The 25,075-nt window shown below is 43.7% G+C and overlaps 1 protein-coding gene and 1 pseudogene across 1 annotated transcript in view; both read left to right on the plus strand.

The window, feature by feature from the left end:
- Positions 1–25,075, plus strand: part of LOC124803103 (long-chain fatty acid transport protein 1-like) — a 334,127-nt gene that overhangs the window by 109,739 nt on the left and 199,313 nt on the right. The window lies entirely within an intron of this gene.
- LOC124803768 lies at positions 5,382–5,558 on the plus strand (annotated as a pseudogene).

Raw genomic sequence — 25,075 nt, forward strand, 5'->3', positions numbered from 1 at the left:
AGTACTTTCGCCCTTCTTCGATATACTGTCATACCATTCAGCAATTTCTGTAATTCTTCTTCACTTGCACTGAGAATAGCAATGTCATCAGCGAACATTGCTGATATGCTCTCACCTTGAATTTTAATTCCACTCTTGGCCTTTCTTTTATTTCCGTCATTGCTTCTTCGATGTGTAGATTGAACAGTAGGGTGAAAGACTACATCCCTGTATTACACACTTTTTAATCCAAGCACTTCGTTCTTGGCCTTCCACTCTTTTTATTCCCTCCTCATTCTTGTACATATTGTATATTACCCGTTTTTTCCTATAGTTTACCCGTATTTTTCTCAGGATTTCGAACATCTTGCACCATTTTACATTGTCGAACGCTTTTTCAAATCCTATGAACGGTTCGTGATTTTTCTTTGGTCTCGTTTCCATTATCAACCGTAACATCAGAACTGCCTCTCTGGTGCCTTTACTTTTCTAAAGCCAAACTGATCGTCATCTAGCGCATCCTCAATTTTCTTTTCCATTCTTCTGTATATTATTCTTGTAAGCAACATGGACGCATGAGCTGTTAAGCTGATTGTGCGGTAATTCTCGCACTTGTCAGCTATTGTCGTCTTCGGAATTGTGTGGATGATGCTTTTCGAAAGTCAGATGGTATGTCTGGTCCCCAGACTCATATATTCTACACACCAACGTGAATAGTCGTTTTGTTGCCACTTTCCCCGATGATTTTAGAAATTGTGATGGAATGGTCTCTATCCCTTCTGCCTTATTTGATTTTAAGTCTTCCAGAGCTCTTTTAAATTCTGATTCTAAAACTGGATCCCTATCTCTTCTGTATCGACTCGTCTTTCTTCTTCTATCACTTCATCAGACAAGTCCTTCTCCTCATAGATACCTTCAGTGTATTCTTTCCACTTGTCTGCTCTCTCCTCTGCATTTAACAGTTGTATTCTCATTGTACTCTTATTTGTGCCATACTTTCTTTCAACTTCACCAAAGGTTGTTTTGTCTTTCCTATGTGCTGAGTCAGTCCTTCTGACAATCATTTCATTTTCCATTTCTTCACATTTTTCATGCAAGCATTTCGCCTTAACTTCCCTGCATTTCCTCTTTACTGTATTTCATTCCTTTTACTTCTATGTTCCTGAATTTCCTTGAATATTTTTGTACGTCTTTCGTTCATGCATCAATTGAAGTATTTCTTCTGTTACCCACGTTTTCTTCGCAGTTACCTTCTTTGCACTGACGGCTTTCTTTCCATCTTCTGTGATTGCCCTTTACCGAGACGCCCATTCCTCTTCAACCGAACTGCCTACTGAGCTATTCCTCATTGCAGTGTCTAAAGTCACAGAGAACTTATAGCGTGGCTCTTCATTTCTTAGTACTTCCGCATCCCACTTCTTAACCGACTGTGTGCCTAGGGCCCCCCGTCGGGTAGACTGTTCGCCTGGTGCAGGTCTTTCGAGGTGACGCCACTTCGGCGACCTGCGCGTCGATGGGGAGGAAATGATGATGATTAGGACAACACAACACCCAGTCCCTGGGCGGAGAAAATCTCCGACCCAGCCGGGAATCTAGGAATGACTGTCACGCTGACCACTCAGCTACCGGGGGCGGACAACCGACTGATTCTTCCTGACTCCTGACTAATCTCTTAAACTTCAGCCTACTCTTCATCATTACTAAATTGTGATCTGAGTCTATATCTGCTACTGGGTACGCCATACAATCCAATATATTATTTCGGAATCTCTGCTTGACCATAATGTAATCTAACTGAAATCTCCCTTTACCTTCACCGGCCTTTTCCAAGAATGCCTCCCCCTCTTGTGATTCTTGAACAGAGTAATCGCTACTGCTAGCTGAAATTTACTGCAGAACTCAACTCTCATTCCTAATACCAAACTCATATTCTCCCGTAACCCTTTCTTCTACTTCTTTCCCTACAAACGCATTCCAGTCCCCCATGAATATTATAGTTTCATCTCCATTAACGTACTGAATTACCCGTTCAGTATCCTCATGTACTTTCTCTGTCTCTTTATCTTCGGCTTGCGACGCTGCATTTATACCTGAACTATCGTTGTCGGTGTTCGTTTGCTGCTGATCGTGATGAAAACCACTCTGTCACTGCACTGTTTAGTAACTCTCTCTCTCTGTCCTGCCTTCCTATTCATAACGAATCCGACTTCTGTTATACCATTTTCTGCCGCTGTTGATATTACCCTCTACTCTTCTGACCAGAAATCCTTGTCTTCTTTCCATTTCACTACACTGACCCCCCCCCCACCTCTGTATCTAGATAGAGCCTTAGCATTTCCCTTTCCAGAGTTTCTACTGTGCATATCACGTTCAGCGTTTCTGACATTCCACGACCCGACCAGCAGAGCGTTATCCTTTCGTTGGTTATTCAATCTTTTTCTCACGATCACGTATCCCCTGGCAATCCCCTCAAGGAGATCCGAATGTGGGACTAGTAGGGAATCTTGCCACAGAAGAGATCATGATAACACTCAATTACAGGCCACATGTCCTGTGGATATACATTATGTGTGTTGATGAGAGAGTCCTGAACCTGTGTCCGCTGTTCCGCCCTCTTCTACTAGGCCGTTGGCTGAATGAAGGGTGACTTCTTAGGCCGGAAGTCTTCAGTCTCCACTACTGATGATTTTTCATTCAAAATTTAAGCGGTGGCGGGGTTCGAACCCGGGACGAGTGCGTTTTGATTGCTAAGGATAGACGTTACCCCTGAACCACAGGTGCGACAAACAGCGCAATATCCATTGTTCTTGAACGTCTTTCAAAGGTTTCATTCTTTACAGAAAACAGTTCTCTGTGATTTCCTTAAATCTGCTAAGGCAAATCCAGGGACGCCTGCTTTGACATATTCCTTCTTCTCGATCCATTCCTAATCAGAGATTGTGAGACATCAAACACCGATCTTCCATTTGCAGGCAACTGGTGTACCGCTTGTCTTCAGTTGACACTTGACCTCTACTATTACGATCGAATAAAACAGCATCAGACCACTATTTCTTTTGCACTCGTATGGCTTAGTCGTCGTCCAGTAAATGTATTTGTGCTATTGATGAACAACTTAAGCGTGTCCATTAGATTTCTACCTGGGAATAACAAAATTCTCGATAAGCTTTTAATGGGCTGTGATTACATGTGAATAGCATCCGAAAATGTTTTAGCCATTTAGATAGCAGCATGTAGGTAATAGGTTCCTAATGATGTGGAGCGAAGTGGAAGATACCACTTGTGGATTTTCTAACTGACTTTTAGTGAGCTGATAAACTGAAGTCTCTAATGCGTGTGTTTGACAAAAGTTGACCGCGTCGTCCGTAGGTAGTAGCATTCTGCTCTGAAGCGACTGTAGCCACCTTAGCTACATGAGGCTGTAACGAACCACTGTGGAGCACACGCCACAAGCTCAGGTGCACATTTGGTACACTGATCTGACGAGTCCCCTTAGCGAATTTTGTAACATCCCCCCCCCCCCCCCCTCCGTGCGTGCACTAAAAGGTACACATTTGGTGAACTAAAAAGGTATACATTTGGTGAAAGAAATACAATCTTTATTGAGACCCGCCCACTTTAAACAACATACGGAAGTGGAGCTAGGACTATTTGAATATTTCGACAAGTGAAGACTGTCATTTTCAAGGCAAGAATGAAACAGATGGGCGCTTGGAGGGAAGTTCAAACTCACGTTAGGTGGGTCTACGCCGACCTAGAACTGTAATACAGCATATACAGAAAACACATACACACACATCGAAACAACTACCGCCGCCAAGCAACCAGTGGTGAGCAACGTCTAAAGTTATCGATAGTGAACATTAATTACCAACCAGTAGCTTCTCTCCACCCCTCTGTTGTCTGACTAGAGAGAGGGCAGGATTCTAAGCGGAATTTAAGCAAAACCATCCATCTCTAATTATAAGGTCACCAGCTAATTTAATCTCGTCTGCTTCGTTAATAACGCTGTCTCAGTAGCTGAGAGTGCATGCCCCCTGCCACAGAACTCCCTCGTTGCATTTGTGCCTCGAAAATGACGGGGTGTTCAACGTTCAAAATATCGCAGTTGTCAAACGTGTTACCTGACTGCTTTCCCATGAGTTCTTTGAACATTGTACACGCCAGGAAATACTAGTTTCACACTTTCTATCTGGGTGCGAAAAGCTATTTTTGTATCTATTTATGAGCTTATGTTAGCTAGGACTTTACGCTATGGCAGGTTCATCACACTCCAAGCACAACCTTTTCAGTTCTGTGGGTCCTTCTAAATATCGTGGATACCCGTGTGGTAGGGTAACAGGCAGTGAGCAAAGTTCCTTGCAAATAGATTTTGGGGAGTACTGCTTTCTAATAAATCTCAAGGAACAAATATGAAAACATTGGACATTTACACACTATAAATCAACTTACAAGTGAAAGCAACTCACATATTGATTTAGTCCTCTTGGAACTAACAACGCCTTCAAATTTGTGAAGTGAGGCTAAACGTTAAAACACGAACATTTTTCTAGTTCTCCTACGCGAAGCACCCAAGAACTTTTCGACGTCATCCAAGTGAAATTAGAATCTGCACACAGACATTGCGTTTCTAATAAAAGTTTTGATTAGTTTCGATTTATAAAACGATCTTTCTGTTGTAGCAGGAGTAACTGGCATAGCGCACAACAGAACAGCTATGCCTACATCAGGGAGACTACTTGCAAGAAATTTATTTTCAACAAACAAAAAATGCAAGATCTTTAGTTGGCATGTTTCCTTTCTTTTCAAATTCTTTCGACGTACGTGTTTTTGGGCTAATAAGTTCATGTGAAAAATTTATGTTAAAATCTGTTTCGTACTTTCTAACAGGCTTTTCTGCTCCTTTCCGAATATCTTCATTTTCTGCCTTAAGAAATGAACAGGGTACAGTAAAAAAAAAAAAAAAAAAAAAAAAAAGGTCGGTAACATTTTGTAGGACAGCAAAACGTTTGTTTAATACTGTTGATTTAAAATTTTAAAATATGAATAATATGAATAGAAGCACTGAAAACTGTGACTTGAAAAGACTGTAGTGTATCCACAACTTTATGACTGCAGAAAGCTCGTCCAAAAATTTCTTCACTGTATGGCTACGTCCTATGATCACTTGATTTCCGTGGGGTCTGTCTCACGTAGCGAAAGTTTGATTACAGCCACCCTTTACGCAATTGTAATGGCCGTGCCACTTTTAGCAGTTTACTTGCGCCGTAACACTGCGTGCGCCATAGACATACAAAAACGCAAGCGATTGTTAAAAATCCAAATAGCGGTTTGCGCAGGTCGAGAGGCACGTACGGTAATCGCATTGCTGCCAGTTCCAAGCGATAACTGCGCTACGCACAAACACGTGCTTTTGGCTAAGATCAAAGTGTAGTATCTGTTCTTATCAGCTTAATATCTGATAAGTCCTGCATCGCAGGACCAGAATATTAAACTCATTTTTGGCTTATGACGGAGTCCTAGGGGCTTGTTCCACTGATGGGGCAGTTACGTGTCTCGCTTTATTGTGTAGAATTTTCGGCCTAAAACCACCATCAGCGATGGACTTGCAACAAATGGAATAAAAAGCCACTAAATAACTCGCTACCATCAGGTTTAATGTTCACATTGTCTACGACGCCTACAGCAGAGCCTTAGGAAGTAGGAACACTACTGAACGCTCATCGGCTGTCGGAGAATGCGTGACGTAGGTGCGCTGAACGAGCCTAAACTCGCCCGCTGTCGTCCGTGACTCTAACTATAGTAGGGGAGCGTATTGTTGTCAACACCAATTGAAGGAACTAAACAATGAAGAAGGCAGTGCATTCTAGAGCGCTAACTGGCTACCGGCCACTGCTTGTATAGAAAAATAGCACTAGTGGAATCTGTGCGCTGTGTGCAGTACTGGCCCCACTTGTAGCATTCTTGTTAAAAACCAGCAAGGTCACGAAATGCTTTCTGGCACAATTCTGTTCGCTTGTTCTTAGCGAGATTCCATGACCAGATTGAATATAAGAATAAATTATTAAATAAATCACTAAAGTCAGTTTGGGACCCACCAAAATATGAGACCCTCTTAGTACAACCCCCCACACTCCCCTCCCCTGTTCGCCTGCGGGGTCGTTACACCACCAATTACAGGTAATGAGAACACAGTGCTTCAACCCCGCTAATTGACGTCTTCCTCCTAGGAGGGACAAATGCGTTATTCGTGATGTAATTACTGTATTGCTGAAAACGAAGATTGAAGGTTTTGCCTGAAAAGAGTAACAAGAACTGGACGATAGGGAAGAAACGACGAGGCGGTCGATATTCTGGTCACGCGAGCGTGCGTGCCGACCACACATACCGCCGAAAGCGGACGCACGCTATTCTGCCAAGGCTCGAGCATATTTACTTCCGAGTTTCTCTGTACGGTGGGCGACTTATTTGTTCGCTTCCAATTCAGATGTTTATGAATTTATTTTCTTACTGGCCTCTGGACCAGTTTCAGTGTTTGGTCAGGAATCCGCGTTTTCCGTGTCCATCTCAGCTTATCCTCGGATTTTTTTGTGGGAATATATGTATCCCAGGTTGGGAAACTGAGGTCGGAAAGCCAGCTTAAGTAAATAATACGAATAAAATCACATTACTGTGTACTTTTTTATTTACATTAGTTACAGTTAACTGCAAATACCATCATTGACAGTTCGCAGCTCGTGGTCGTGCGGTAGCGTTCTCGCTTCCCACGCCCGGGTTCCCGGGTTCGATTCCCGGCGGGGTTAGGGATTTTCTCTGCCTCGTGATGACTAGGTGTTGTATGATGTCCTTATGTTAGTTAGGTTCAAGTAGTTCTAAGTTCTAGGGGACTGATGACCATAGATGTTAAGTCCCATAGTGCTCAGAGCCATTTGAACCATTTTGAACCATCATTGACACAATGAACGTACCACTTGAACTTTATCTTACAAAATGACGGCCATCAACCTCAATGCAAGCATGACATCGCCGAAAAAGATTCTGACGCACCCTGACAAATATTCCTGGTGTGTTTCTGATCAAATCACCGACAGCTACAATTCTGGCAACTAATTCCACCTTCGTATCTCCCCCCCCCCTACCCCCCCGCCCCCGTGAAACATGGGCCTTGCTGCTTGCTGTTGGTGGGGAGGCTTGCGTGCCTCAGCGATACAGATAGCCGTACCGTAGTTGCAACCCCAACGGAGGGTTATCTGTTGAGAGGCCAGACAAACGTGTGGTTCCTGAAGAGGGGCAGCAGCCTTTTCAGTAGTTGGCCCAAATGGCTCTGAACACCATGGGACTTAACATCTGAGGTCATCAGTCCCCTAGAACTTAGAACTACTTAAACCTAACTAACCTAAGGACATCACACACATCCATGCCCGAGGCAGGATTCGAACCTGCGACCGTAGCGGTCGCGCGGTTCCAGACTTAAGCGCCTAGAACCGCTCGGCCACCCCGGCCGGCTTTTTCAGTAATTGCAGGGGCAACAGTCTGGATGATTGACTGATCAGGCCTTGTAACACTAACCAAAACAGCCTTGTTGTGCTGGTACTGGGAACGGCTGAAAGCAAGATGAAACTACAACCGTAATTTTTCCCGAGGGCATGCAGCTTTACTGTAAAGCATGGAGAGCTTCATCAAACCAGTCTCAGCACAGCATCCACTGGGGTCTCATACACAGTGACTTTAGATATCCCCATAGAAAATAATCAGGGGGATTCACGCCAGGTGACCTCGCAGGCCACGGAAGGATCTCCGCTTCTATCCTGCGACCAGGAAATACAGCATTGAGATGGTTGCGGACATCCACACTGAAGTGAGGCGGTGCACCGTTATGTTGTATCCATATTTTCTCACGAGCAAATGTTCAAATGTGTGTGACTCTCTAAGGGACCAAACTGCTGAGGTCATCGGTCCCTAGACTTGCACACTACGTAAACTAACTTATGCTAAGAACGACACATACACCCATGCCTGAGGGAGGACTCACACTTCAGGTGGGAGGGGCCTTGCAGGCCGTGACGAGGTGCCTCAAACCAGGCGGCAACTCGGCGCGGCTTCTCACGAACAGCCAAGGGTGCTTCCTCCAACAACTCAGAGTTCTTTGCATCAACCTCAAGTAAACAAAACTTGCATCGTGACTTCCTAGTAATCAGGCTCGCCCGCCTTATTCTCTTGCAGCAAATAAAGAATATAAATGTAAATAAACAACACGGTGCGTGTAAACTTGTACGCATGTTAGTTGTGAATAAGCTAGAAAACAGTACTAGACAAAGCGGTAGACAAGTTTACTTCATTATCTTCTTATGTTGGCTTCTCCGACCCCCAGGTTCTCTACCTCAAAATGTTCAGCGAAGCGTTCTCCATGCCCCGTTACATTTTTGCACGCTACGGAAACAGCGAAATAATTCTACCCAATGAGTCGCACCGCAAAAACTCGCATAAAATTTTCAAAAGTAGCGCCACACACAACAAAAACAAAACTAGGAGCAAATGAGAGGTGAAAATAACGTAGCCGCCTGTCAACTGAACATGCCGACATACGTTTACTCCCAATCTCGTTCGATATAAACTGAAGCGGCAGACGGCAACGCCTATATAAGACAAGAGTCTGGCGCAGTTGTTAGATTGGTTACTGCTGCTTCAATGGCAGGTTTTCAAGATTTTAGCGAATCTGAACGTGGTGTTATAGTCGGCGCACGAGCGACGGAACACAACATCTCGAAGGTAGCGATGAAGTGGGGATTTTCCCTTACGGCCATTTCACGGCTGCACCGTAAACATCAGGAATCCGGTAAAACATCAGATCTCCGACATCACTGCGGCCAAAGAAACATCCTGCAAGAAAGGGACCGACGACGACTGAAGAGAATCCTTCAAGGTGACACAAGTGCAACCCTTCCGCAAATTGCTGCAGATTTCAGTGCTGGGACATCAACAAGTGTCAGCGCGCGAACCATTCAACAAATCATCGATATGGGCTTTCGGAGCAGAAGACCCGTGTACCCTTGATGACTGCACGACACGAAGCTTTACGCCTCGCCTGGGCCCGTCGACACCGACTTTGGACTGCTGATGACTGAAATCATGTTCCCTGGTCGGATGAGTCTGGTTTCATATTGTATCGAACGGATGGACGTGTACGGGTATGGAGACAACCGTATGAATTCATGGGACTGTTCAAGCTGGTGAAGGCTCTGTAATGGTGGGGGCGTGCGCAGTCGGAGTGATATGGGACCCCTGATACGTCTAGACATGACCCTGACAGGTGACACGTGCATAAGTATCACGTCTGATCACCTGCTTCCTTTCATAACCATTGTGCATTCTGACGACTTGGGCAATTCCAGCAAAACAATGCGAGACCCCACACGTCCAGAATTGCTATAGAGTGGCTCCAGGAACACTCTTCTGAGTTTAAACGCTACCGCTGACCACTAAACTCCCCAGGCATGAACATTATTGAGCACATCTGGGATGCCTTGCAACGTGCTGTTCAGAAGAGATCTCCAACCCCTCGTACTCTTACGGATTTATAAACAGATCTGAAGGATTCATGGTGTCTGTTCCCTCCAGCGTACTAATGACATCGTGTTGCGGCACTTCTGCGTGCTCGCGGGTCTTCATACGATATTAGGGAGGTGTACCAGTTTCATTGGCTCTTCAGTGTTTGAAAACGTGTTACAGTAATTGAGAGTGATGTGTAAAAGGTGTGAAAAAAGTGTATGGATTTACCAAAAAATGATGCACAACAGGACGGAAAACCCAAGAGAGAACATATAGCACAGCTGCATACGAAAAAGTGGTTAAAAAAATTAATAATTATCTGAACACATTTTTCCGACTACTTTGCAGATGACAACCATAAAACCGACATCTACGAATCCTCTTTCAAAATTAATGTATTTACTGATGACCAGTCAAAAAAAAAAACATAAAACGCACGTGTTGCTGAGTTGCTGTTTTAGGCTTAAAAATGGAAAAACAACCGCGAACTTGGTATAATATTTTTACGGAAATAAATGGAAGTTCACAGAAGATGACGACTAGGTTCAAATGGCTCTGAGCACTATGGGACTTAACATCTTAGGTCATCAGTCCCCTAGAACTTAGAACTACTTAAACCTAACTAACCTAAGGACATCACACACATCCATGCCCGAGGCAGGATTCGAACCTGCGACCGTAGCAGTCCCGCGGTTCCGAACTGCAGCGCCTAGAACAGCACGGCCACCGCGGCCGGCGACGACTAGGTGTCGAGACATGTTTGGGTAAGGAGAAAAAGGAAGCATATTGTGTTTTGCAGAAGGAAAAGTTTAAAAACTCAATATGTTGTCAATATGAGCGAAACGTATAGTCCGACTGAACGTTGTTCTTCGGAGGGAGACTGACGAAGCTATTCTTGTATTCAAACCTGTGATGGAATGCTAAGAACCATCTCTCACTGCCTGTATTATTCTGCTCTGCAAAGGAGGAATACATAAGCATAATGAACTAAGCGTCCAGAGCTCGCTAGTCCTCACGCAGCTCCAAAAGGTACCGCTGTCCCAGGCACGCAATTCACCTGGATGGTCTGACATGTAAGGAACGCAGTTCTAGTGCTCAGGTGCCGAGGGACCTGCCGTAGGGATTACAGCACTGGGCTCTTGTTTGAGGCGAGTGGACTTCTGATCCGCAACTGGAAATCTGGATTCACGTTTTCCGTGGTTTCTCTACACCACTTGAGAATACCAAAATGGTTCCTTTGAGAAGGACAAAACCGATTCCCGTCCCCGTCGTAGGAGTTTCAACATTTTTTTATGCATTGGCTTTCAAGACGTGCCCATACAGTCATCTCAATAGTAGAACGTCAGTTATGACTATACAAACGTGAGGTCAACACTCAGTCCCCAAGCCTACAAAATCTCCGATCCGGGCAGGAATCGAACCCGGGCCTCTTCGGTTAGCAATACGTCGCTCTGGCGAGGCAGTTGCAGAGGAGAACATTTTTCAGCACTTGTGCTTCGTCTCTGATGACCTCGACATCAATAGATCGTTAAGCACAAATCATTCTTTCTAAGCCCAGAGCTGTTAAAACCTCGTGGGGGAGGGGGCGGGTCCATCAACCAAGAGCGCCTTTTTGCTTTATCTAATATTCGTTATGTATAATGTTTACATTGAACAGCCTTTGTGAGCAGGTGGCAATGCCAACCCAGATCCACTATGAATCCTCAGTTGTTTTTACGAGACTGATTGCACCCCTTGTCTATATTTCCACCACAAATATCACAGCCAGTAACGATAATGAAATAGGGTCATGTACATACGTCACGCTGACTGCTTGGAAACGAAGTCAAGACCTGTGTCTTGAGGAGAGGCGGTTCAACGCATCCACTGTAACATGACAGGAACACCACAGTCAGTGTATACTGGTTATTTTTTATAGTTGCAGCGACCGAGGTGCCCCAGTATTTAGACACTTGCTTCACATTTATGCGTTCGGCCATTCCGATTTAGGTTTCCGTGGTTTCTCTTTTCGGTTTAGCCAAATGGGTTGATGGTTCTTTCGAAGTGAAGGGACAAACATGATTCCCTAATCTGCATTTACATCTGCATATACCGGGCAAGACCCGTACGTTTCGTGGCGGCGTGTACACTGTACCACTACTATCATTTCCTTTCCTGTTCTGCCCACAACCACGACGAGGCAAAAGGACTGTATGCCTCCGTACGAGTCCTAATTTCTCTTCTTATCGTCATGGTTCTGACGCGAAATGTTCTAAGGCCGCAGTACAGTCTTTCTGCAGTCAGCTTCAAATGCCGGTTCTCTAAATTTTCGCAGTAGAGTTCCTCTAAAAGAGCCCGCATCTCGTGGTCGTGCGGTAGCGTTCTCGCTTCCCACGCCCGGGTTCCCGGATTCGATTCCCGGCGGGGTTAGGGATTTTCTCTGCCTCGTGATGGCTGGGTGTTGTGTGATGTCCTTAGGTTAGTTAGGTTTAAGTAGTTCTAAGTTCTAGGGGACTGATGCCATAGATGTTAAGTCCCATAGTGCTCAGAGCCATTTGAACCATTTTCCTCTAAAAGAACGTCTCATTTATTCCCAAAGAATCTCCGTAATATTTCCGTGTCGTTCGAACCTGCTGGTAACAAATCCAGCAGCCCTCGTCTGAACTGCTTCGATGGCTTCTTTCAGGCCGAACTGATGCGGATAGCAAACACTCGAGCAGTGCTCGAGAAAGGGTCGTAGTAGTGTTCAATATTCGGTCTCCTTTACACATGAACCACAGTTTCCTAAAAGCCGCAATTCGCCTTCCCTACTACAAACCTTACATGCTCGTTCCGTCTCATACCGCTTTGTAACGTTAAGTCTAGATATTTAATCAACGTGACTGTGTCAAGCAGCTCTCTACTAATGATGTATTCGAACATTAAGCGATTGTTTTTCCTACTCATCTTCATTAACTTACATTTCTCTACATTTGGAGCAAGCTGCCATACGTCACACCATCTAGAAATTATGTGTACGTCATCCTGTATTCTCCTGCAGTGTGTCAACAATGACACCTTCCCGTACGCCACAGCATCATCAGCAAACAGCCCCAGACTGCTGTTCTTCCTGCCCGCCAGATAATTTATGTGCATAGAAAAAGACAGCGGTCGTATGGTATTTCCCTGGCGACACCAGTGTCTCTTATGAGGACAGCGTGCTTGGTTCTGTTACTCAAGGACTCTTCGAGTCATTCACATATCTGGCAACCCGCTGTGATCGTACCTTCTTTAGCAGTTCTGCAGTGGTGCACCGTGTCACACGCTTTCCGGAAATCTAGGAATGTGGAATCTGCCTGTTGTCCTTAATCCGTGATTCGCAGGATATCATGTGCGGGGAGGGCAAGCAGAGTTTCGCATGAGCGATGCTTTCTAAAACCGTGCTAATTTGTCGACAGAAGCTTTGTCGTCGCAAGGAAATTTATTATATTCGAACTGAGAATATGTTCAGGAGTTCTGCAGCGAACCCATGTGAAGGAGTTTGGTTTGTAATTTTGCGGGTCCTTTCCTTTACCCATCTTATACGAGGTACGTACACAAAGTAAGTTGCGTTTGATTATATAAAACAAACGTGTGCAGATACAGAAAAAAATATTTATTGTACAAAAATCTTCATCTGTTAAACTACTTTTCTACATAGCTTCCAAAATTTTGTAGACCTTGTCCTAGCGTGGCACAAGTTTTTGTATGCCGTCTTCATAGAAGGTTGCCGTCTGTGTATTCAACCATGTGGTAACATGTTGTTTCATCTCGTCATCATCGTTGGAGTGTTGACCACCAAGGACAGATTTTAGGTGCAAGAAGGGATGAAAGTCGCTAGGAGCGAGGTCCGGGCTATACGGAGGACGATAAAACGCGTCCCAGTCAAATTCCCGTAAGAGTTGTTTGGTCACATTCGCCGTGTGAGGTCGGGCATTAACGTGGAAAACAACACCTTTTGACAGTAATCCTCGGCGCTTGTTCTGCATTGCGCCGCGCAATTTTTTAATGGTCTCGCAGTAACCATGTGCATTGATTGTTTGGCCTCGTGGTAAGAAATCAATCAGCAAAATGCCTTTTCTGTCCCAAAAAACGGTGCACACAACTTTTCGACGTGTCAATATTTCCTTAGGATTAACCTTCGTTGGGAACGGAATGGTTCTGAGCATTATGGGCTATGGGACTTAACATCTGAGGTCATCAGTCACCTAGAGCTTAGAACTACTTAAACCTAACTAACCTAAGGACATCACAAACATCCATGCCCGAGGCAGGATTCGAACCTGAGACCGTAGCGGTCGCGCCGTTCCAGACTGAAGCGCCTAAAACCGCTCGGCCACACCGGCCGGCACCTTCGTTGGGATGAAGTGTGCCTCCATTCCATTGATTGTCGGTTTTGTTTCAGTGGTGTCGTACGATACCCAAGTTTCATCTCCCGTGACTATCCGAGAAAGAAAACCATCGCCTTTTTTATTGTAGCGTGTCAAAAAACTGAAGTGCACTGCCCATCCGTGGTTTTTTGTGTTTTCAGTAAGAAAATACCCAACGTGAGCGAAGTTTTCTATATTTCAGTAACAATTTCATGAATTAGTGACCGTGAGATTTGCGGAAATTCCATAGCAAGGGCACTAAGTGTAAACTTATGGTTGTGCTTAATCTTCTCTTCAATTGTGTGAGCCAGTTAATCAGTAACCACAGACGGGCGTCCACTTCGTTCTTCATCGTGCACTTGATCGCGTCCTTCATTGAACAGTATGACTCATCTTCTAACCATTGAATGCCATACAATCATTTCATTTTTCATCATTCATAGCATTTTGTCCGTAAACCTTGCAGATTTGCCGATTAATTTCCTTTGGTTTAACTTTCTTTGCATTTAGAAAACGAATCACAGATCTGATTTCACACGCGGCGGAATTTTCAATTACGGTGGACATTATAAAGAAGCACTACAAACCACACGTCGGCAGCAGCGCTCTGAAAATGGCGTACATATGTTCTCTTGAGTCAGGGTAACTGCCGCGCATGCTGGGAACTGCGATCGTAGCGCTGCTGCCCATAGAAGTAGAAATGGAACTTACTTAGTGGACGACCCTCGTATACAAGAGTCGCTTGCGCTCAGTTTTGTGCGACCTCGTCATTGACCGGACATCAGATCTTTCTTCCGTGTGAAATCTACATGTACATCCCACCCATATTCGATGTGTGGTGGGGAGTACCTCTGGTGTCCCCCCCCCCCCCTCGCCGCGCTTGTCTGAACCAATCACGACTGGTGCCTTGGAGGAGTGATTATCGGTAAAGCTACATTTGAACTTTAATTTCTCTGGTCTTTTTGTCGTGGTCGTTTCGTGAGACTTATGTGAGAGGAAGTGGTATGTTGTCCAACTCTTCCAACTTTCTTCGAACGAACACTCCCGCAATTTGAACAGTAACCTTCTGCGCGATACACAGTGCCTCTCTTGTAGGGAATGTCACTGGAGTTCGTTGAGCATCTCCGTGCCGCTCTCGCGCTTACGAAACCACGATAGGGGCCTCTTTTCGTTGGATCTTTTCTGTCTCTTCGGGTAGTCTTACTTGGTAAGGCTCACAGACTGATGAGCAATATCCAAGAATCGATGGAACAAATGTTTTGGAAGCCACTTCTTTCGTGGATGAGTTAATTTCGTTAAGATACTTCCATCGAAACTCAATCCGGCGTCTGCATTTCCTACAGTTTGTTGCATGTGGTCATTCCACTTTAGTCTGCTCCGGACGGTCACAACTACGTACTGTGTATGTTACTGTTTCCGTCGATAGCGTAATCGATCACGAATGAATTCTTGAAATCGCATGAAACAGCCGATAAAAAGGTTTTTGTTCACAGTAATATATTTAGACGAATCTAACACTCCACGGAATAAGATAGGCACCTCAGTTTTTAAAAAAATTGCCAGTTGTTGTCACACGTGTGAATAGCACACATGCTCATGAAGTCCGGATATCTGCGGAGCTAGATACGGATATTGGTGCCTTGTCTAACACATGCACGAGTGGTACGTTGTGACATTCATGCGCGACAGGCCTGAAGATGACGTGACTGGAACGTTGAAACTGGTTGCCCAATAAACCCATACCAGTATAACTTTTTTTGCTAAAGTATTATTACATTTAATAAAAAAAAGCGTTCGTTGGCGCACCACTGGTAGGCTAAATTTATCTACACAACAATGGCTGTATATATAAACTGTCAAAACAACAATTTTAAGTGACCTATTGTTAAGCGATACAGTCATTATAAAAAAAGAACACCCAACTTTATTACCTGTATGACATGCGAACAAACATTACAGGCGTTACTCATCATTATTCACTAATGGCATCATTACTGATACCCTCGGAGGAATTTAAATCAGAAACAGATTCATTTTGTCTTTCCCCATCATCCTTGCAACGGCCTTGCCGCAGTGGATACACCGGTTCCCGTGAGATCACGAAGTTAAGCACTGTCGGGCGTGGCCGGCACTTGGATGGGTGACCATCCAGGCCGCCATGCGCTGTTGCCGTTTTTCGGGGTGCACTCAGCCTCGTGATGCCAATTGAGGAGCTACCCGACCGAATAGTAGCGGCTCCGGTCAAAGAAAACCATCTTAACGGCCGGGAGAGCGGTGTGCCGACCACACGCCCCTCCTATCCGCATCCTCACCTGAGGATGACAAGGCGGTCGGATGATCCCGATGGGCCACTTGTGGCCTGACGACGGAGTGCAACATCCTCGGTGTCGTTCCAGAGCGCATCGTCTTCTCTGCCACCCGGAGTATTTTGAAATACAACTTTTCTTGAGTGATTTCACGATCATTGGTGCGTCGATGTTTTACCAAGCAACCAGACCCAGTGTAGTATAATGTGTGGTGCAGCACGCTTTATTTTTCCTGCCGGAGTCAGTGCTGTTGCTGAACGTAACCTTTGATAGATTTATTTCTGCTAACGTCCAGTTGTTGTAACACAGAAATTATTCCTGCAGAAATAAGAACAAGGTCACTGGCTACGCTATGATCTTCTTTTTTACGTCGTCAGTGAAATAGCACGAAATGATGGTAGTTTGGAAAGTCCACCATCACTGCGTTTCTATGCGTTTCGAAGTCAGTCGAGCATTAAAGTTTGTCATCCGTCCTCTCTCTTGATTTCGAAGAACGACCTCTTCACGAAACAGATTTTCATTTTTAGGAATCTTGGGAATTGTTTTCCGTTGTAGATTAAGAAAGGGGAAAGTCTGCACCCATCTACTTTGACTGCCAAGCATATTACACTTAATGCGCTGTTTTTCACACCCATATGTTTTTATGGTAACTTCTTTTGTCCCCTTCTCATCGACCGTGTAATTACTTGGCACATCAAACCAAACTGGCGTCTCATCAGCGTTGCCTATTCGCCCCATATTCTTCCCTTTAAGCCGGGTCACCTGAAATATTAGTGGCAAGTTAGCACGACAGTCCTGTTGTCGCGTAGCCATACCTTAAATCGTGAACAAAGACGAAAGTGCGTACTACGGACTGCGGGCCAGCGTGCGGGTTGGTATTGTGAACACCAGTCACCACTGCTTTCCAGTCCTATTTGCCTAACAGCGTCCGGGATAGCGGGGCGGAAACACTGCCACAATGTTTGTAAAACCTGAAAAAAAAAAAAAAACAAGAGAAAGAGACGCTAAGCGATGTCTTGCGTTTCGTTTCTGTGAAGCACGCGCGGTCGGAAAAAAAGACAAACCTTGTTCTTCTTCTCAAACAAGAGACAAACGAAGCTACTTCCTTTGTTGTTGGCGGCCATTTGTAAGGAGCTTACAGAATGAATTTTCACTCTACATCTGAGTTGCCTCATTTGCCTTACGCAAATGCCCCAAGGTGGTTCCCGGTCGGGCACACAGTTCTAGCCTTCCAGGATGTTTCCTTGAAGTTGTTTACCTCAGCATTTTGCCAGTGACGGAAACGGGGAGCAGTTCTAATAGTTCAAATGGCTCTGAGCACTATGCGACTTAACTTCTGAGGTCATCAGTCGCCTAGAAAAAAAAAAATGGCTCTGAGCACTATGTGACTTAACATCTGAGGTCATCAGTCCCCTAGACTTAGAACTACTTAAACCTAACTAACCTACGGACACCACACACATCCATGCCCGAGGCAGGATTCGAACCTGCGACCGTAGCAGCAGCGCGGTTCCGGACTGAAGCGCCTAGAACCCGGCCGGCAAACGGGGAGGAGTGTTCGATACTCATGTAACTCACCATACGTAACCAGGGTTCACAAAAAAACACGTGTCCCAAAATGTGTTATTTATTGATTTCCGACATCTGCTTCAGCCAGTCTCTGATCGTAGTCTATAGTTAAACATTTTGCAGATTCAATCTACAGGGCGGCAAGAGGAAGGTACGCTTATTGTTACAGGAAAGAGTTGTGGTAAAAATTAGAAAAACATGCTCTATAACATATGAAGAGTGGAAACTGAACACATGCTAAGGACCAATAATGATATTTCTTAGGAGAATGAAAAAAAAAAAAATGTAGCTCTGAAACCACGTTCAGAAAACCAACGTAGCTGTCAAACTCTTATTATGCAAGGTGAGGTTTATTGGACGATGTATATACCCTACAGCGTGATCCAGCTGTCCCTGCCGCTGTCGTTCTGTGCAACTCGTAATGTTATAGCTGGCCTTCAGAAACCATGCGCGAGATTTTTATATTGTCTCGCTCGCTACACGCAAACTGTTAGTCCAATAGAAAAAATGATCAGGACCTTTTTGTAGGAAATGTAATTAAATCTTGTACAGGGATTCGTTTTTGCTAGAGGCCGTAGTTTTACAGTTATTCAAGAGAAACATACAAACGTAATCTTCAGACGCACTCCCATACTGAGCCCGCAACTGTCAGGATTTCTAGTATGTTGTTCATGGCATTCACTTCATCTACTGTACAAATATTTACGACTGCACGAATTATTTCCCACGTTCGACCTCTTTTGGTCTTATTTCTGAATAAAAATAGTCTTAGTGACGAAATTATTTAATGCCAATGACACTTTTCACCCTTTTGTGACATCAGCAGGTTATGTAAAAATAACTGGATATGTAACCCATCCGTGTATAGCCCTATAAAATGGAAAACGGATGCAACAGCAACTGGAAGCCGTCCATCATAAAAACAGTTGAAGTTCGTGTAAATTTTACCTAGCAATTTTGTGAATTTTAACAGCGTAAAATAAACAATTACATCGTTGTATTCGTCCGGCCTTTTGACTTCGGAACTAGGGTGCTTGTATGGGTTAAGTTTGGATCGAAATGACAATGTAATTAGTTTGGGGCCGGCCGATGTGGCCGTGCGGTTCTAGGCGCTGCAGTCTGGAACCGCGAGACCGCTACGGTCGCAGGTTCGAATCCTGCCTCGGGCATGGATGTGTGTGATGTCCTTAGGTTAGTTAGGTTTAACTAGTTCAAAGTTCTAGGAGACTAATGACCTCAGAAGTTGAGTCCCATAATGCTCAGAGCCATTTGAACCAATTAATTTTGGGGTAACGTTTACAAAAGCAGTTTTTTGTTCATTACCCTCACGGGCACGTTTAAATTAACTTGTGCTAAGGACAAAACACACACACACACACACACACACACACACACACATGCCAGAAGGAGGACTCGAAACTCCAGCGGCGAAAGCCGCGCGAACCGTGGCATGACGCCCGGCTACACCACACGGTACTTTGGTTTTTGTGACCCCAAAACCTTCTCCATATTTTCCTACAGTAGGCGTTCGCATTGTGATTCCAATGAAACTGTACCAACTAGTACTTACGAGAGTCGCTCAGTAACTGGTTCAAATGGCTCTGAGCACTATGGGACTCAACATCTGAGGTCATCAGTCCCCTAGAACTTAAAACTACTTAAACCTAAGTAACCTAAGGACAGCAAGCACATCCATGCCTGATGCAGGATTCGAACCTGCGACCGTAGCGGTCGTTCGGTTCCAGACTGAAGCGCCTAGAACCGCTCGGTCACAACGGCCGGCGCTCAGTAACTGATGCCCTAATTTTTTCTACCGGTAATGTATCGGGGGTAAAAAAAACTACGTATATAAATATGTAGACTAATTAGAAGAGATAAAAAGAAACACTTCCGTTATGTTAGACAAATGTCACGAATGGCCATTTCGACTGCTTCGAACGCAACACGTTGGCATTGCAATCTGATCTGCAACACATTTACTTCTTACTGCTAGGAGGGGTAAGCTTGCATCACTGTTGCAGCGGAGTGTACGCTGATATGAAACTTCCTGGCAGATTAAAACTGTGTGGCCGACCGAGACTCGAACTCGGGACTTTTGCCTTTCGCGGGCAAGTGCTCTTCCACCTGAGCTACCCAAGTACGACTCACGACCGGTCCCCACAGCTTTAATTCTGCCAGTACCTCGTCTCCTACTTTCCAAACTTCACAGAAGCTCTCCTGCATACCTTGCAGAACTGTGGGGGACGGGTCGTGAGTCGTTATATTCTCATATCCTTATATTTCACACTTATATCAATTCTTAATTCTTATATTTTATTTTTATGTTTATTCTTAAGGAAGATTTGGTTCATTTCCTTGGATGATAACGATCGTAGAAACATTCGAAACATGGAAATTCCGAACACCACGAGCATCGCGTGCAGACAGGTTTGCCACGGTGACCTTCTTCGTATGTATCTCATTCGGGAAAGCATCGTCGTTTAAAATGTAATTTTCAAAGGGTTTCAGTTGTTTTTCGAATATGAAAGTAAGTTATTTTTAAAAGGTCATTACTATTATCACTATTTTGTATGACTATAATACTGATTATAAAAGTTACCAATAATTACATTTATTTCAAATACTAGAATTAATGCTTGTCATAATTTAGTGAGGGTTATAGGCTGTGAAACAAATTCATGAAAAACACATCCCTCAATATATATAACACTAAAATTGAGACGTATACATCACATATTCTTAAATATCTCATAAGAATGCCTTCTATAGTTTGTACTAAATTTCCGCTATAGTCCAGAAATTGCTTCATTATTGGCTTCGCAACAGTAAACGAAGTGCCGGCCGCAGTGGTCTAGTGGTTCTAGGCGCGCAGTCCGGAACCGTGGGGCTGCTACGGTCGCAGGTTCGAATCCTGCCTCGGGCATGGATGTGTGTGATGTCCTTAGGTTAGTTAGGTTTAAGTAGTTCTAAGTTCTAGGGGACTGATGACCACAGAAGTTAAGTCGCATAGTGCTCAGAGCCATTTGAACCATTTTTTTTTTCAGTAAACGAAGTAACTCATTGGACAACTGAATAGTAGGTTAACTATCTAATGGGTACTACACTGCAGTAGGCCTACACTGTATTATTATTATTATTATTATTATTATTGGTGTCACTAATGAGGAAAGTCATGGGCAGCCTGAGGCCTCCAGTCTGTTAACAGTTCAGAAGTGAAGAGTCCAGCATTCAAGTGATTTACAAACAACTGGCCTAAGCATTGTACACACAGTTTGATGGATTTTAAATGTGTGTTCAGACTGTGCGCGATGTAAATGTCACTAAGGAAAGGAGTGATGCAGGCGAAGCATGTTTTGTAAGAAGTGTTTACCTTCCATTTGTATGGTTAGCCTTATTTTCTGAGGAGGAGTTGTAGGTAGTACTTTTCGTACACTGAGAATGCTCTATAATTCTATGAAAAATTGTTAGAAATGAACTGTGTCTATTGTCTCATTAGTTCGTGGCTCTATACACCATCTACAAAAGCTAAATACGATTTATCTTTCGCCATTTTAAAAATGCAAAGACAATTTTCCTTTTAAAATTTAGTGAGGTGCTATGGTATGGGGGGAGGGAGGAGGGGATAGGCCGGGGGCCATGGGGGGGGGGGGGGGAGAGATACTAGATAACATCGGATTACACTCATGGCTGATGGTCTCAGTAAGATTGGGAACCACTGGACTACACATTCGGTAAACGAAAAAAAAGGAATAGTTCTACCCGAGATCTACGCCCGCGAACGGGGACACACTTTCGGATTCTCTTCACTTTCGGTACTGCAGGAAAAACTCAGCTGTTTCTGAAGTAGACTACGAAAACATCGCCTCCGCCCCAGAAGGAATACGACTTCTGCAGCCCACAAGAGCCGATGACCGGCCTCGCGTTTTGGCGAGGTCCAAATCGCTCCACAGAACCGTTTAACATTTAGACCTTCTAGCCAATCAGATCGGGATAAGAACCTAGGCATTTTTATTTACCGTTTCCTGTTCCATCTTACAGCGATTCAGCTAGGTCTCAGAAGTTTCTTTGCGACGGCCCTTGGAAAACAGCCTATTATATCCAGACCAATACCCATTTACGAGGACTGCGGATGACCCGTCCATTAATTGCAAAGGCCTCCTTTCTCAAGCAACCGAGGCTGTCGTAGACAGTAACCAAAGGAAGAGCGTACAGACGCAACTCGTGAGTGACATGCTACATACGGATTAATGGCACTGATACTTTTTGCTGATGAATCAAAGTTTACTCCACACAGATATACCAAGCAGCCCTGCATAATATTTGGGTGACGGATATTTTGCATTATTTGCGGCTTTCTCTATTACGACCGTTAACAACAATTTAAGCTCAACTCTCATAACTATATAAGACAAAAGCCTCCTCCTGTATTCGAAATACAGTATTCGTTAGAGGATGACAGTTGTATCACGTATCTCATTGGTAGCAAACAAAGTTTTTACAACATTCCGTAAAAAAATTAATGAAAACAAAAAACTTTTTCCAACGGAGGCGTTAATATTACGCCAGGAAAACGTATCAAATACTCCTGTTGTGAACTAGTACACTTCAGCTTGCCGATGGGACTTAGAGGTAGTACTTTGATCCTGAAGTGGTACTTCCTGCTGTTACTTTAATTACTCATATTTTTGCGGCTGAGACAAGGCCGACGTCGTATGTTTATAAAGATCGCGAACAGTAGGCGATAGACCTGCTGCATTCTGCAGTCTAGCCGTGGAATTTTCGTATTTTATGGATACGCTCTAAACGACGAAATACTGCAAGATTCAGTCGATCGTTATTTAACCTTACAGCGCGTCAACGTCTCATATTTTATGTGAAAAGTGATTCCACGTTAACTTCTGAATAAGCTCATTAGTTTTCATATAAATTTGCTGTTACACTCGTAAGAATTTTTCATCAGTATTAAAGACCGAGACGTCATAAAAAATACCGTAATCTCTACAACATAGTACCAATGAAAAGACATGGTTTTGGAATTGATCATTAGTGACAGTTTAATATTTATGATTAACGAGAACCACCACAGTGGTATTCATACAGGTTTGTACAAGCACTGGCATTTGTTTCTTTTCTGTTGTGCATAATTGTCAAGTCTAACAATTTCAATTTTGTTAACATATGACGGAAACCACCCAGTTTAGTTATTTTAACTATTTTACATGTTCAATGACCATACTTTTGTGGCTATTTTATTCATGAGTTATAATTATTCTGTGAGTTCACAGTTAGTGTTTGTGTTATGTTCTACATAATTACTTCACGACTGTTTTGTATAATCGGTCACTTATTGCCATATCGGTCGAATGACGATGCAACTCGTGTGAGCAAGTCCATTTATCCGCTTGTTTTTCTGCATAATTGTTTTGTTCTGCTTCGTTGGTATCTGTTTTTGCCATTGTCTCGAATAGTTAGTAATGTTCTTTATATTATAATGTCATTTCTGAATTTAAGATTTTGTCTTTACTTATAACAATTACAATATCCCATCATACATATGAAGGGCTTATTTCAATTGTGGTACAAGTCCATTTTTGTTCATTCTGAGATACTCCTAAAGTTAAATGAGCGCTGAAAAATCTGCAGTTGAGATAACAGAAATATTCAAGCATATATTAAGTATTTAACTTTAGGACTCTGTATCTCAGAAAAAAATGGGCTTGTACGACTATTGAAATAAGCCCTTCATCTATCGCGCACGGCAGAGGCGTCGAACGGCCATGTCTGAACTGTCTAGTGTACACAGTAAGGCGATTCACGTGTTTCTGCCGGGCAATCGCAGAATGTCTCTTTTTTTTGAATTTATTGGCTTTCAAGACGTGCCCATATAGCAGTGGAAACTCACTTATGACGATAAGAACATAACGCAACACTTAGTCCATGAACGGAGAAAATCCTCGACACGGCCAGGAATCGAACGCGGACCCTTTCGCTTAACAATCCGTCGCGCTGATTCGCACAGCTATCGAGGCGGATCATCAGAATGTGTGTATGATCGTCATTCCCAGATTTTGCCTCTAACGTTACGTAAGATACTTAAATAGTGAAACTTAAATAATGATACTGGCATAACTCGGTGAGCGTTTAGGTTGCCTATATTACTCGGTTTGGTACTACAACTTGTAGCTTGATTTCTTCTTTTGTTTAATCGCAGACAGCTTGATAATGATCTAACGAACGAAACCGGTCGTAACACAATAAATGCGTATCAGTGCAGTTGTTGTGGTTCTCGTCAATCATAAATATTATTGTCAATGAGCTGTGGAGGTCAAAATAATCAAGTTTATTTGAATCATTTTGATCATGCTCCAGATGTTAATGGCCTGACATTCATGTGTGGACTCTGCAATCTGCCGCAAGGACAGGACTCCATTGCAAGAAGTTGTGGCGGATTAGACAATCGCAGATACTGTCGCAAAAGAGGAATGCAAGTTCAGAGTTGACAGAAGAGATAACAAGAGATTATTACTGAATCACGGCTGAGCTTCAACAAAGGCTTGTCAAGGCTGATCCCTCGTCGTTTGGTGCCCAACTCTGAAACCCGTGGTGCTGTTGTCTGACAAGCTTAGAAGTATCGGACAGGTGATACGGATAACCTGCTGGCCGGAATGTGAAGTTTGCTTGACAATGGAGTTTTTAAGAACTAGCAAAACAGAGATACGAATTGTCTGAACCTCTTCGGAATTCAAGCGACTTGGCAATGCATTTCTTTGTTCCGCTCGAAATGTGGCCTGCAAATACAAAGACTTCATTCAACGTTTATGGGTTATTCGCCCTGATACATCTTTGGATGCATCTTCCTCGAAAAAATCTGTTCATCATCACGGAAGGAACCTTCAAATGACATCCAGACACATGACACGGGGTAAATATTTTGGACAAGAAATAATAAGGAAGAATAATTCCGATGTAACGTGATATTGTGCTTCATTGCTACCATCATTATCTTCATGCAGCGGGCTTTTTTATATGTTACGAATTTCAAACTTTATCTTTCCAGCTATTTTTCGGTTTGGCTACTCTGCAGAACTCTCTAGGCAAATTCAGTTGCGGTCCATATGGAACCTTCAATGCTGACGATTTTTGTCGTTTATCTGTGATTGCTCAGCGTCTGCCATACATTTCCTTTCCTGTCACTGTGTGTCATCTGCCATACATTTCCTTTCCTGTCACTGTGTGTCACTCCTACAACTAATAGAAGGAATGCCATTCCAGTGGCTTTTTTTCTTTTTTTTACCCTTGTTAGTG

Source organism: Schistocerca piceifrons, chromosome 6, assembly GCF_021461385.2.
Source record: "Schistocerca piceifrons isolate TAMUIC-IGC-003096 chromosome 6, iqSchPice1.1, whole genome shotgun sequence".
Taxonomy (NCBI): Eukaryota; Metazoa; Arthropoda; class Insecta; order Orthoptera; family Acrididae; genus Schistocerca; species Schistocerca piceifrons.